Below are 11562 nucleotides of genomic sequence, written 5' to 3'. Positions count from 1 at the left end.
GGGTTGTCACATTGTATGTGCTCAGCAGCAGAAAGGAAACATCAGAGCTTCCTGTTACATCACTCTGACCCCGCCTGCAGTTAGTGTTAGGTTACTTTCTTTCTCAAGTGGCATACCCCAGGAAAGCAGCACTCCTTTTTCATTCTGAGACAAGAGCAAGAAGCAGCCTGAACAGACAGAGATCATATGCTGTATGAATACATTGTTAGCAGCAAAAGCTGGCTGGATTTCACCTTGACTGAGTTCTGTTAGAACTTGTCAAACAGAGATGCCTATGATTTGAAGGAAATCTGAACATAGTATTCTGCTCAAAGAATTAAAGGAATTAGGAAGTGTGTGTGTGTGTGTGTGTGTGTGTGTGTGTTGAATTGTACTTTACAAAGCATCAAGGGAATTTTTAAATCTAACATGTTTTTCTTCATAAAGGAACACAGAAAAGTAATAACTATTTTTCCCTCATAATTAGTTCTGTGATCTAACTCTTGTTAATTTGGATCTCTGATAATCAGAGCTATTTCCTGATCCATTTTCCACAATTAAATGATGAAACTCTATCCTGTAGGTTTTTGAACATTTTTTAAATTTTGTTCATGACATAGATATGTGTATGTGTCATAACCAAAATCATTGTGTGTGTATCTGTTGTGTGTGTATACATATACATACATAATTATTTTTCATTATATATAAATATATATCTGAGAGAAAATAACCTTTTCAGAACGTGTTTATAAATTTAAAATAATTGCACATATTTAAAAATATTTGACTTTATTGTTATCACCTATGAAATAAAAGAGTAATTAATACCACTACACTTATACCTCAAAATAGCCTTTAAAAAATGCTGATAATTTGTAGACTTAAATTATGAAACAAGGTAAAATATGTAACATACTTTAATGTTTTAGAAAAACTTTTGCCTCAAAACATAAGTTTATTCTAAATGTGTTTAATAAATCATTGAATATTATCAGGGGAGAAAGTTTTAAATTTGAAATGAACTTTTTTTTTTGACAATATGGTGTATGTGTGAGATAAAACAACAATAATAATTTCTGAAATCTAAACAGCACTAAAAGTCACTTATCTGGGCATCAATTTTCTATCTATAAACTAGAAGAGATGTATCAAAGAATATCTAAAATCCATATATTTTTAACACTTTCAATCAACAAATTAAGTAACATTTAGAAATACATATGATATGATGATGATTACTCAATTCTTAGTAAATCTGAGATCAGAGGCAGTGAAATATTGGTATGTTACTGCAATTCCAGAACAAAATGAGATTCTCATATTCCTTGTAGAATAACAAAAGAGGACCAGGCAACATAAATTAAAGAGAATTCACGTATTTTAAACACTATGTTCCTGCTGACACTTTTATTACTTGGAAGAAACTTATTACACAATTGTTGATCTTAAGATCAATAAGATCAAGGTTGATAAAAATAAATACATATAAAAATTGGATACATACTAATCTCTATCAAATTATAGTTATAAAGCTTGTAAGAAACTAACTTATACCTATTTGGTTATTGAGGAATAGAAAATAACCATAGGTTGCAAGTTTACAGAATATTGTCATTTCCAGTTAAGGCTAGATTTTGCTTTGCATTGAGAGGCTGCTGAGATATACTTCTTTTTGAGTTATTTCTTTCCGCCCATGAGAAGAAAAGCCAATGTTGCAGATTATGACCGACTCAACAAAAAATGGTTCTTTAATCAGAATACTGACGTGGATATTGCCAGGTGAAAGCTTTACTGAATTCTGCTGTGGAGTGAATACACTAAGGGAACCACTAAGAAGAAATACAAAGCACTGGGACTGGACCAAGAGACATGAGATTCCAGTCCTGGTTCTGATACTGTCTAATGTGACCTTTGACAAAACATTTTATGTCTTGCTGTTCCCATCTTAAAATTCAGAGCAGAATCAAATACTAGACTTTAATACGTGCCTGAATGATTACTGTCCATGTCTTCTGATCTCTCATGCTTGGCATATCATCTGACTCCTAGTAAGAGATCAAAATATAGCTTTTGAATAAGTTATAAAAAACTAAAACTTTTGCCAAAAGTTTGCAAAAGTACTAATATTTTTTCTTCAAGAGTCATTGATTTCATTTGTCCAACACTAGTAAAGTCTAGGGAATAAAAAAAATCTATGCTTTGGACTTATGTCCTAAGAATCTGAAACCAACCCTGTTTCTCCTCTACTATACATCATCTTTCTCCTTTACTAATACTACACTAAATGGGAAGGCTAATAGAGGTTATAGTATTTATATTTAAATTATTGTTCAGGCACATGGTTATACTCCATGAAGTCCCTTGGATAATTTTTATTAGTTATCATTTAAAAGCCTTATTTAGAAATAACAGGCAAACTGCATCCCACTAATCAGATTCTAAGTTGCCATTTTATAAACTCCAGATGAAACAAATGGCATGAGGACTTTCAGGGAGTCACCCTGGGTATGAAGGGACAGGTGAAAAGATGGATCTCAACACTGAAACATGACAACAGGTATTTGGAAAAAAGGCAGTAGAACAAAGTGAAAGCATTTCAGTAATCATTGAGGTGATTTTTAACCAGTGAGGCATTAATCAATATATTAATTTAGCCTTATATATTTTATTTATAAAATAATTTTTTCCAGAACAGATGATTAAAGACACTTGCAATCATTTAATAAGTGATCAAACCTATATTTTGAGCTAGATACTGTACTAGCTGTGTTGGAGAATTAAGAAAAAATAGGATGTATTCTGTTATCTAGTTGTTTACAGCATAGATTGACTAGCACATGAGGAATCAAGTGCCAAATTCTCTGCAATTAACAACTAATGTTGCAAACGCAGAGTCTAGATGTAACCATGCAGAACACTGTCAATAAGGTTTTCTATAGAACTCAGGAATGATGTACAATGCAGAATGAAATATATAATAATAATTAGTCATGCTTGCCCATTTCAGAATCCTACATGCAGATTTGTGCCTACATTTGTGGTCCCATGTAAGGCACATGAGAGCCGTAGTCCACCAGTAATGAGTACCAATTACCATGTGAAATGCACTTTGACTAACACTCAGGAGGAGGCTATCTCAAAATATCTGGATTACTGTTTATATTATTTGACTAACTTAGTCAAATTAGACCAAAAATGTAGTTTGGGTTGAACTGACCACTTATTTTGAATTCGTGTGGCTACTGCCTTGGAGCATAGTTCTGCCACAAACAAAACAAAACAAAACACTTTTAAATGAAACATATGAACAGACTGTCCTTGGTGAGGGTGCAAGAAAGAACTTTAAAAATTATTTCTATGAAGTTTTTCAGGTATTATGTTGTGAATTAATAATTCCTCTGTGTTCTCAATTGTCTAAAAGTCATTACTTACACTCAGAAAATTTATGCATCAACAAAATTATGTATACCATGCATTGTTTAAAATGAACCAATAATTTGAGGAGAAACACACAATTTTTATAATCTTTAAATCAAAAAAATCCTGGTAAGGAAGTTGACCTGACCTTCTATCATTTTACTTAAATTGCTTAGCATTTTTCAAGTTATTTTATTACTAAATGAATTGCATTTAGTAGAAGGACCCAGATCTGATGGCTGAGCCATTGAAAGTGAATATGCTATTTTCCATTATTAAAACCAAAGGGCTGATTTCACTCTAATTATATACATATTTTATCATTTCAAGGAGATCTTGATGTTGTTTGTAAAATATTTACTATAAATACAAATTTGAAAAGAACAGAAAACTTTAAATTTGAAGTGAGTACCATGACATCAGGTCAATATATGGATAAATAAAACTATTTTACTAGCTTATATAGAGTATTTCTTTTAGTATTTTATAATGTGTTTCCCCAAGAAAGTCAAACAACGTATCAGTAACAATTGGCTACAAACCTGCCTATTCTTTTCATTGATTCTTATGAAGTTCTCATGGATTTGGATCTTCTAAGGAACTCAATATTTTCTTATAGATATTAATGAGTGTTTGAGGCTCTCCTCCTCCAAAAGGGCTAACCGTTGCTAGAATTAAAAGCTAAGACTAGCAAATGAGATATGTCATGGACTAATTAAAAATTAATTTTAAAATACAATAAAATTATAAATGCTCACAAAATGAACTTCCTGAGGATGAAGTCCCCTAAGCAGGGTGATCATGTGCCCCAGTTTGCTAGGGCAGTTCCAGTTTATATATTTATATTCAAAAGTGTCCTGGTTTGGATGAAAAATTATATATGGTCACCCTAGCTATACTTACCCATATTGCACTGACAAGTGGTACATAAATACTGAGAGTGAGTAATTCATCTGGGAAACTTGCATCGCTTTTCCCAGAAGAGTTTAAAATAGTTCTTATTTCTAGGATAGTATTAGTTGGCATTGAAAAAGATGCCCTTTTCATCTCTGGATATGTATTGTGAACTTATTCTGAAATGCTTCTTATTTGCTGAATATCCATCTTCATTGTGAAAATAAATAGTTTATTTAATTTTGTGTTTATGCATGTTGACCTAAGCAACATTTGATTAAGTGACCACATCTTACATTTTACTTAAAAATTTAATTATTAAGTTCTAAGAATGCCAAATAGTATGAATGTTTTCCCAGTACAGACTATTTTATTCAGCTATTGTCATATTTATATAACTTATAAAATTATTAGCAATTTATATTTTCTTTTCATTAATTTATTTGTGTTTAACATCACTCTTATCATACACAGTGAAAGCTTTTAAATATAAAGTAGTGTGGAACTATATATAATGCATATATTAAAGAATAATGCAATGTATTTGCCTAAGAATTCTTAACACCCTTGAGAAAGTATCATTTTTTTTTATACTTAGCTTGAGGAGTTGTGTATCTACAGTCTCATCCTGCCATCTAGTGTTAAACATTCTCAAATTGCCAAAGTTGCTCTCTTAAGTGAAATAATAATGGAATTCTGTCCTTTCTTTAAATAAAAATCCCAATAACTAGGGAAGACTTCTAAGAAAACAATCTGATGCACATGATGACTAGAGTTATAGTGGGGAGGTACTTATTTTAGACTATACAATTAAAATATCCTTTTATATACAGTAAAAAGAATATGTACTTCATACAGTATTTAGATGCAAAGGCAAACAATCATTAAATAAATGTTAAAACGTAAGTGAAACATTACAAATTAAAATGACATACCACCTTTTTTCTTCTAATGAATGTACATATCACATATATGTAACATACATATATTTAAATATTTGAAATGATCTAAAGCTAGACAACTCTGAAGCCTATGGCTACGTTAAAGTGGATTAACTCCTACATATCTGATCAGGAATACAAATCAGATTTTCAAAAGCTCACAACAGAGTGAAAAGTGTCTTTCACATTTGATAAACAAGGACCTCGCTGTATTCAAGCATGAAAAATATTTGTTTTACCACTATGTGTTAGGAAAAAAATCAATGATTAATTGGTTATAATCCTGCCAGTCTGGCTTAATACAGCTGACCTTTGAGAGACAGTATTTGGGGGCATATTAATTACCCCTGAAATCTACCTTTCTAAACAGTTGTATCATCAGAAAACAAGGTTTCTGAACTAGAGCCATCCATTGGATGTTAACTGATCATCATATTAATTGATCATCTGCCATGTACCAAGCATTTGGATAGATACTGGGAGTACAAAGTTGGATAATAGGGACATGGTTCCTGCTCTCAAGGAATTTAGTTTCTATCCTCAGGTAGACATTTAGGGAAATATACTTATTTTTACTCATATTGCTCAAATACTCCAATTGCTTAAAAGCAGTATGTTCAATGACTGAAACACACCAGGACTGAGTGGATAGGAAGGTAGGATGGAGGGAGGACATACTTCTTGCAGAAGAGCATTTTCTCTGAAGGTAATAATTACTCTGGAACCTAAAAGTCAAGAAATATGAGGTATTCCATGGATTAGAAAGGAGTCTATTCTCCATAGGGCCCAGAAGCAGAGCTTGAGAGAAGGATTTAGGATTTAATTTACTGAAGGAGTACTCTTTAGACTTTAGGAAAAAGCATTAAGGGAGGGAATGAAGCAGGACTGGAAGAAGAAGGAGGTGAGCAAGCATGTGGTCTCAGGTAAAATCTGGATTTGGCCTAATGCATTAGGCTAGGGCTCTGGAGTATAAATTGCCTGTCAGATTTGTCTTCCCTTGCTGCACAGGAGTCTGTCTTTTCATAGCTTCTTCTTAGTCAGTCCTTGTGTGAAGTGCTCTGGGAGAGGGAAACAACTTCTAGGGAAAGTAACTACTATCAGCTGAGGACAATTTGCAGAAGGGTGCAGCTGGGAACTATTAGCAGCCAGTTTTCCCAGCAACAGGGAGAAGAGTGCACCAGCTCAATACGGGTGGTAAACCCGAACAAAGTTGACTCGGAATACTAGTGCAAGTAAGCAAAACCTGTTCAAGTGCTACATCTCGATTGTTTCTAGAGTCTGGAGATCAGTGAGCAAGAAGAGAGTTCCACGTGAGTATATCAGGACATAGTAAGTAGGGCCATGTAGGTTGTGATAAGGAATTTGTATTTTAATCTATTTGCAATGGTCATGCACTCCAAATCAAGTTTTATGCTTTATTCTGTGAGGCTGGGTGGGACTGGGGTGGTGGGGGTGGCGTGAGTAGGCAAATACAAAACCTTTCCCTGGGAAATGTTTCTATGTCTTTCTGCAAAGTTATTAGGAAGTTAATGTCCGCAGTGTCAACCATGGTCCCTTATACATGGTACCCTTAAAATGCATTTCTCATGGTATTTGTGACTATTCAGAAAAAAAATACTATGGTTGGAGGACCCTCTTTTTTTGGATTAATTGTAAGGAAGCATAAAAAAATAGATTCAACTTTGAGTTGTATTAATTAGTGTATCTTTAAGTACTTAATATCTAGCAGTGCTTCTGTGGTCTCTGCTCTGTTTTAGGGGAAGTTGAGGAAGAAAAGTAGCATTGTTTTTTGTTTTTTGTTTTTGCGGTACGCGGGCCTCTCACAGTCGTGGCCTCTCCCGTTGCAGAGCACAGGCTCCAGGCGCGCAGGCTCAGTGGGCATGGCTCACGGGCCTAGCCGCTCCGCGGCATGTGGGATCTTCCCGGACCGGGGCATGAACCCACGTCCCCTGCATCAGCAGGCAGACTCTCAACCACTGCGCCACCAGGGAAGCCCGAAAAGTAGCATTGTTGATGACTGACATTTTTCCAGAAATATGCTATATGCTTTAGACATTTTCTTTAACTCTGAATAAGATTTTATTTTCACTTTTCAGGTGAGGAAATAGAATCTTAGTAAGTTTACACAACTGGATAAATTGGTAGAACTGGAACTTGAAACTTAAGTTGTTTAGTTTTCAAACCAGTCCTCCTCCTTCGTGACATTATGAGTAAAGTATTTAATCTGGCAAACTACTTCAGATATTTTTGGGAGAAGACTGTATGGAATATAATTCAAATGATATTAGCTACTGGAGTTTCAGTTAGATGATTCTGCACTGAGAAAAAGAAAATAATGAGTACTAGCAATATAGGAAAACACAAAACAGCGTTCAGAAAGTTAGCATTAAAGCATCACCATAGGGCTTCCCTGGTGGCGCAGTGGTTGAGAGTCCGCCTGCCAATGCAGGGGACGCGGGTTCGTGCCCTGGGCCGGGAGGATCCCACATGCCGCGGAGCAGCTGGGCCCGTGAGCCATGGCCGCTGAGCCTGCGAGCCCGGAGCCTGTGCTCCGCAAAGGGAGAGGCCACAACAGTGAGAGGCCCGTGTACCGCAGAAAAACAAAAAACAAAAAAGCACCACCAGACGCAGACGTAGAGAATGGACTTGAGGACACGGGGAGGGGGAAGGGTAAGCTGGGACGAAGTGAGAGAGTGGCATGGGCATATATACACTGCCAAATGTAAAATAGATAGCTAGTGGGAAGCAGCTGCATAGCACAGGGATGTCAGCTCGGTGCTTTGTGACCACCTAGAGGGGTGGGATAAGGAGGGTGAGAGGAAAATGCAAGAGGGAGGAGATATGGGGATGTATGTATACATATAGCTGATTCACTTTGTGATACAGCAGAAACTAACACACCATTGTAAAGCAATTATACTCCAGTAAAGATGTTTAAAAAGAAAGAAAGCATCACCACTAGCTTGGCTATTTTTCTATTCAAATATATTTATAATCCGGTTTCTATCCAAAGCACACATTTCCAATATTATTCATATATGAATAATAGTATAAGTTTCTGAATATTTGGAAGGATGACTCAAGGAATAATGGTGATCATTTTTTAAACTTAAAATTTCTTAGAAACATAAGATATATTTAAATATTTTAATATGAGTTTTACATAGGTTCATTATAAAAATAAAAACATTCACTGCTTTTTACCCCTTTTACCCATGTCCCATATTAAAAATTTTATTAGCACCTCAGGCAATTATCTCAAAAACAAATTATTAAAAATTTCTAAAATTCTAAATATAAAAATTTTACATTTTTCTCCATCTTGTTAATAGTAAAACCACTTAATCTCATTTCTCATTTTATGAAATTGTTACTTTAGCAAACAAAATGTACCTAAAATTTCCTACTCTAACTTTTAATTGCCTAATTTATTTGAATAATTGTTACAGCTCAAACTATATTTTAAAACTTTGGGAAATAATAAATATTCAACACATTTTAATATCAATAGCTATCATCTTATTGGATACTTACGATGCAGCAAACACTATGCTAAATACTTTCCATGTGTGCTCTCATCTACCCTCATAATCATTTCACAGGCAAAGAAGAGTCAGGCTTATTAAGTACAAATCCAAATTGATTTGAATCCAAATCCTATGCTGTTTATTATGGCATTTGATTTGGTGTTTTATGTTTTTCTTCTACAATACTTAAAATATTCTTCATTTGTGTCTGACCGTACTGGCAGCCAGTAGATAAAGAGAAACTGTGGGATTTACTGGATTTTAAAGATTTTCTTCCCAATTAAATGATGGTATGTATGTGTGTGTAGCTTGTGAAGGAGAAAAATAAAGAGAATATGCAAAAGGTTGAATACAATTTTTTCTAACGTATACTTACCTTTATAATTCCACAAACGTTCTCATTGAACAGTGGCAGATATTTTGAGTAAAAAAAAAAAAGGTAATTGTTTATTTCTTCATCTTGGGAGTAGAAACTTCTTGGCAAGATAGATCGTTTAGGTAGCTCACAGCTGTTTGCATTTTGAAACTCTGGAAATCTCCCTAGAGTGATTTACAAATTTTGTAGAACATTCTGTTGAGAATGGGGAATACGTTAAAAAAAAAAATTGACTTTTGAAGGTCAGAATTCTTGCTTTCTGATTCCAAAATTTGACTAAGAAGGAAATATTGAATAGTTTCCTCTGACTTCTAACTTGAGAGCACCTGCAGCTTAAGAAAGAGAGGTCAGTAATTGGAATTACACACTTTATGAAAATACAGATTAAATATGGATTAAAACCCCAAAGACACTCAGGTTCATAACTGACTTAGCTGATATTATCTCATGATAAATGAAGAAGAGCAAATTATCAGTAGTGTTGACAGAAATGGCTTAATTGTGATTCAATTTCATTTGCTTAAAGCTTATTAGAATAAATTGTAGATTGAAATAAAATATTTTGGTACTTGAAATAATTTACCCTTCACTAAATTTTGCTAGCTCTTTTAAGAATTATTACAAAAAGAGATTAAGTACTTTATCATAAGCAAAAGCCCAATGTTAAGGCATTTAGAATCTTCCAAAGTGAGTGCCCCCACCCCCACCCCGTAAAGTAGTAACTTGGAAGCTTGTCATAAAAAACTTCTGTTGTTTATGGACTAATTAGGCACTGAAAAAGGAAATCTGTTGCAGGTGTATTCAGTTTAGATAAGGCAAGCTACATCCACATAGGCTAGTTTTGGAGGAATATAGCAGACCACTGAAAATGACTTCCTTAATCTACATAGAATGTGGTTATTACCAACAGAAGAACCTGGCCAGTGTTGACTTTTGTTTTTTAGTCACAGAACATCTTCACATTTGTTTTGGCTTACCATGTATCGGTGTTGGAGGCTTTAAAATAGAGAACATTTATAAAATTCTAAAATGCCAAACTGGAAGAATTTTTATAAGCAGTCAAGTCCAAAACAGTTTCTAAATATGAGTAAATGTGGGGTAAACAAATTAGGTGACAAACAAATTCATCCACCAGGTAGTGTCAATATTTGTATAATAAACAATATCTCTTAGTTCACACTTCAGAACTTTTCCCCACAGCCTCTGATGGAAAGTGAAAGCCTTAAACAACTTTACATTTATTTTAGTTAATATCTATTTTTCAGCTAAGCACTCCAGGCACATAATTGAAAGATCAATTAGTACTAAATGTGTATAACAAGTAAACAGCTATTCCTCATTCCTCAGACTTCCACATCCAACTTTATTCTGGCTTCCTTCCATTCTTGCCGTTGAGAGGCACAATTCCTTTTTTTATTTCTGCTTCTCTGTATGTGACCTATTCCTCCACATTTTTCCCTGTTTTTTAGAATTTTCTCTTCATCTGTAGTGCTTGAAATTTCGTGTGTGCGTGTGTGCGTGTGTGCATGTGTGTGTGTGTGTGTGTGTGTGTGTAGGGAGTGTGCTGGGTAGGTTTTCCTTTGTTGAACACAATATCCCATTTCAATAAAGGAAACATGTTATTAGTTCTATAAAATTTCCCTCCCCTCAATTTTATCTCTTCTATTTTTGTAGAACTTCTATTACAGCAAGGTTGAGCTCTTGAATTGAATTCCTAATTTTCTTACTGTTTTTTTCTCTCCCATTTTCCTTTTCTATGGTTTTTCCTTCTATAGCTTAGATATTTTCATCACTTTTCTCTCTGATTTCTTAATTTTAAAAATACTTATTGTATTTTAGTGTTTTTTTCTTCAGAATCTAGTGTTCTTGTTCCATTATTTCTCTGCAAATACTATTTATAAGGGTCACAATAAATGGGAAGGTATTTAGCTTTTTTTATGGCCCTCAATAACATATTGAATTTTTCTGTGGGGTTTTTCTGTAAAAGTCATTTACACATCTTTTGTGGGATTTACTGTTAAGTAGATTAGGGTTTTTGTTCTATTGTCACTAGGGCGTATTTTCTGTTTTTTCTTTTGTTTAATTTATTTTTAATTTTATTGCTATTTTCCTATTTAGCCTACAGAAATATATCGATTTCATATGTAAAAATTGCATAAAGTAATCTTGCTGAACTCCAGTGTTCTGTTGTTTTAGATTCTCTTGGATTTTCAATTATGACAAGCATATTATATGCAAATAACTAATGTGGTAATATTTATACCTAATTTCTGTTTCTTGTCTTTTTGCTTTGACTGTAAAACTATGACAGCCTGGATATGTTAATAGCAATGGTAATGAGAGCATCTTGCTCCTGTTCCTGAGTTTAACGAATATGTTTCTAAAATTTTACCCCGAAGTATTACATGATTTTTGGTAGATATCC

Source organism: Mesoplodon densirostris, chromosome 8 (assembly GCF_025265405.1).
Source record: "Mesoplodon densirostris isolate mMesDen1 chromosome 8, mMesDen1 primary haplotype, whole genome shotgun sequence".
In the NCBI taxonomy this organism is placed as follows: domain Eukaryota; kingdom Metazoa; phylum Chordata; class Mammalia; order Artiodactyla; family Ziphiidae; genus Mesoplodon; species Mesoplodon densirostris.
The sequence above is the reverse complement of the archived record's forward strand: the minus strand, read 5'-3'. Positions refer to the sequence as shown.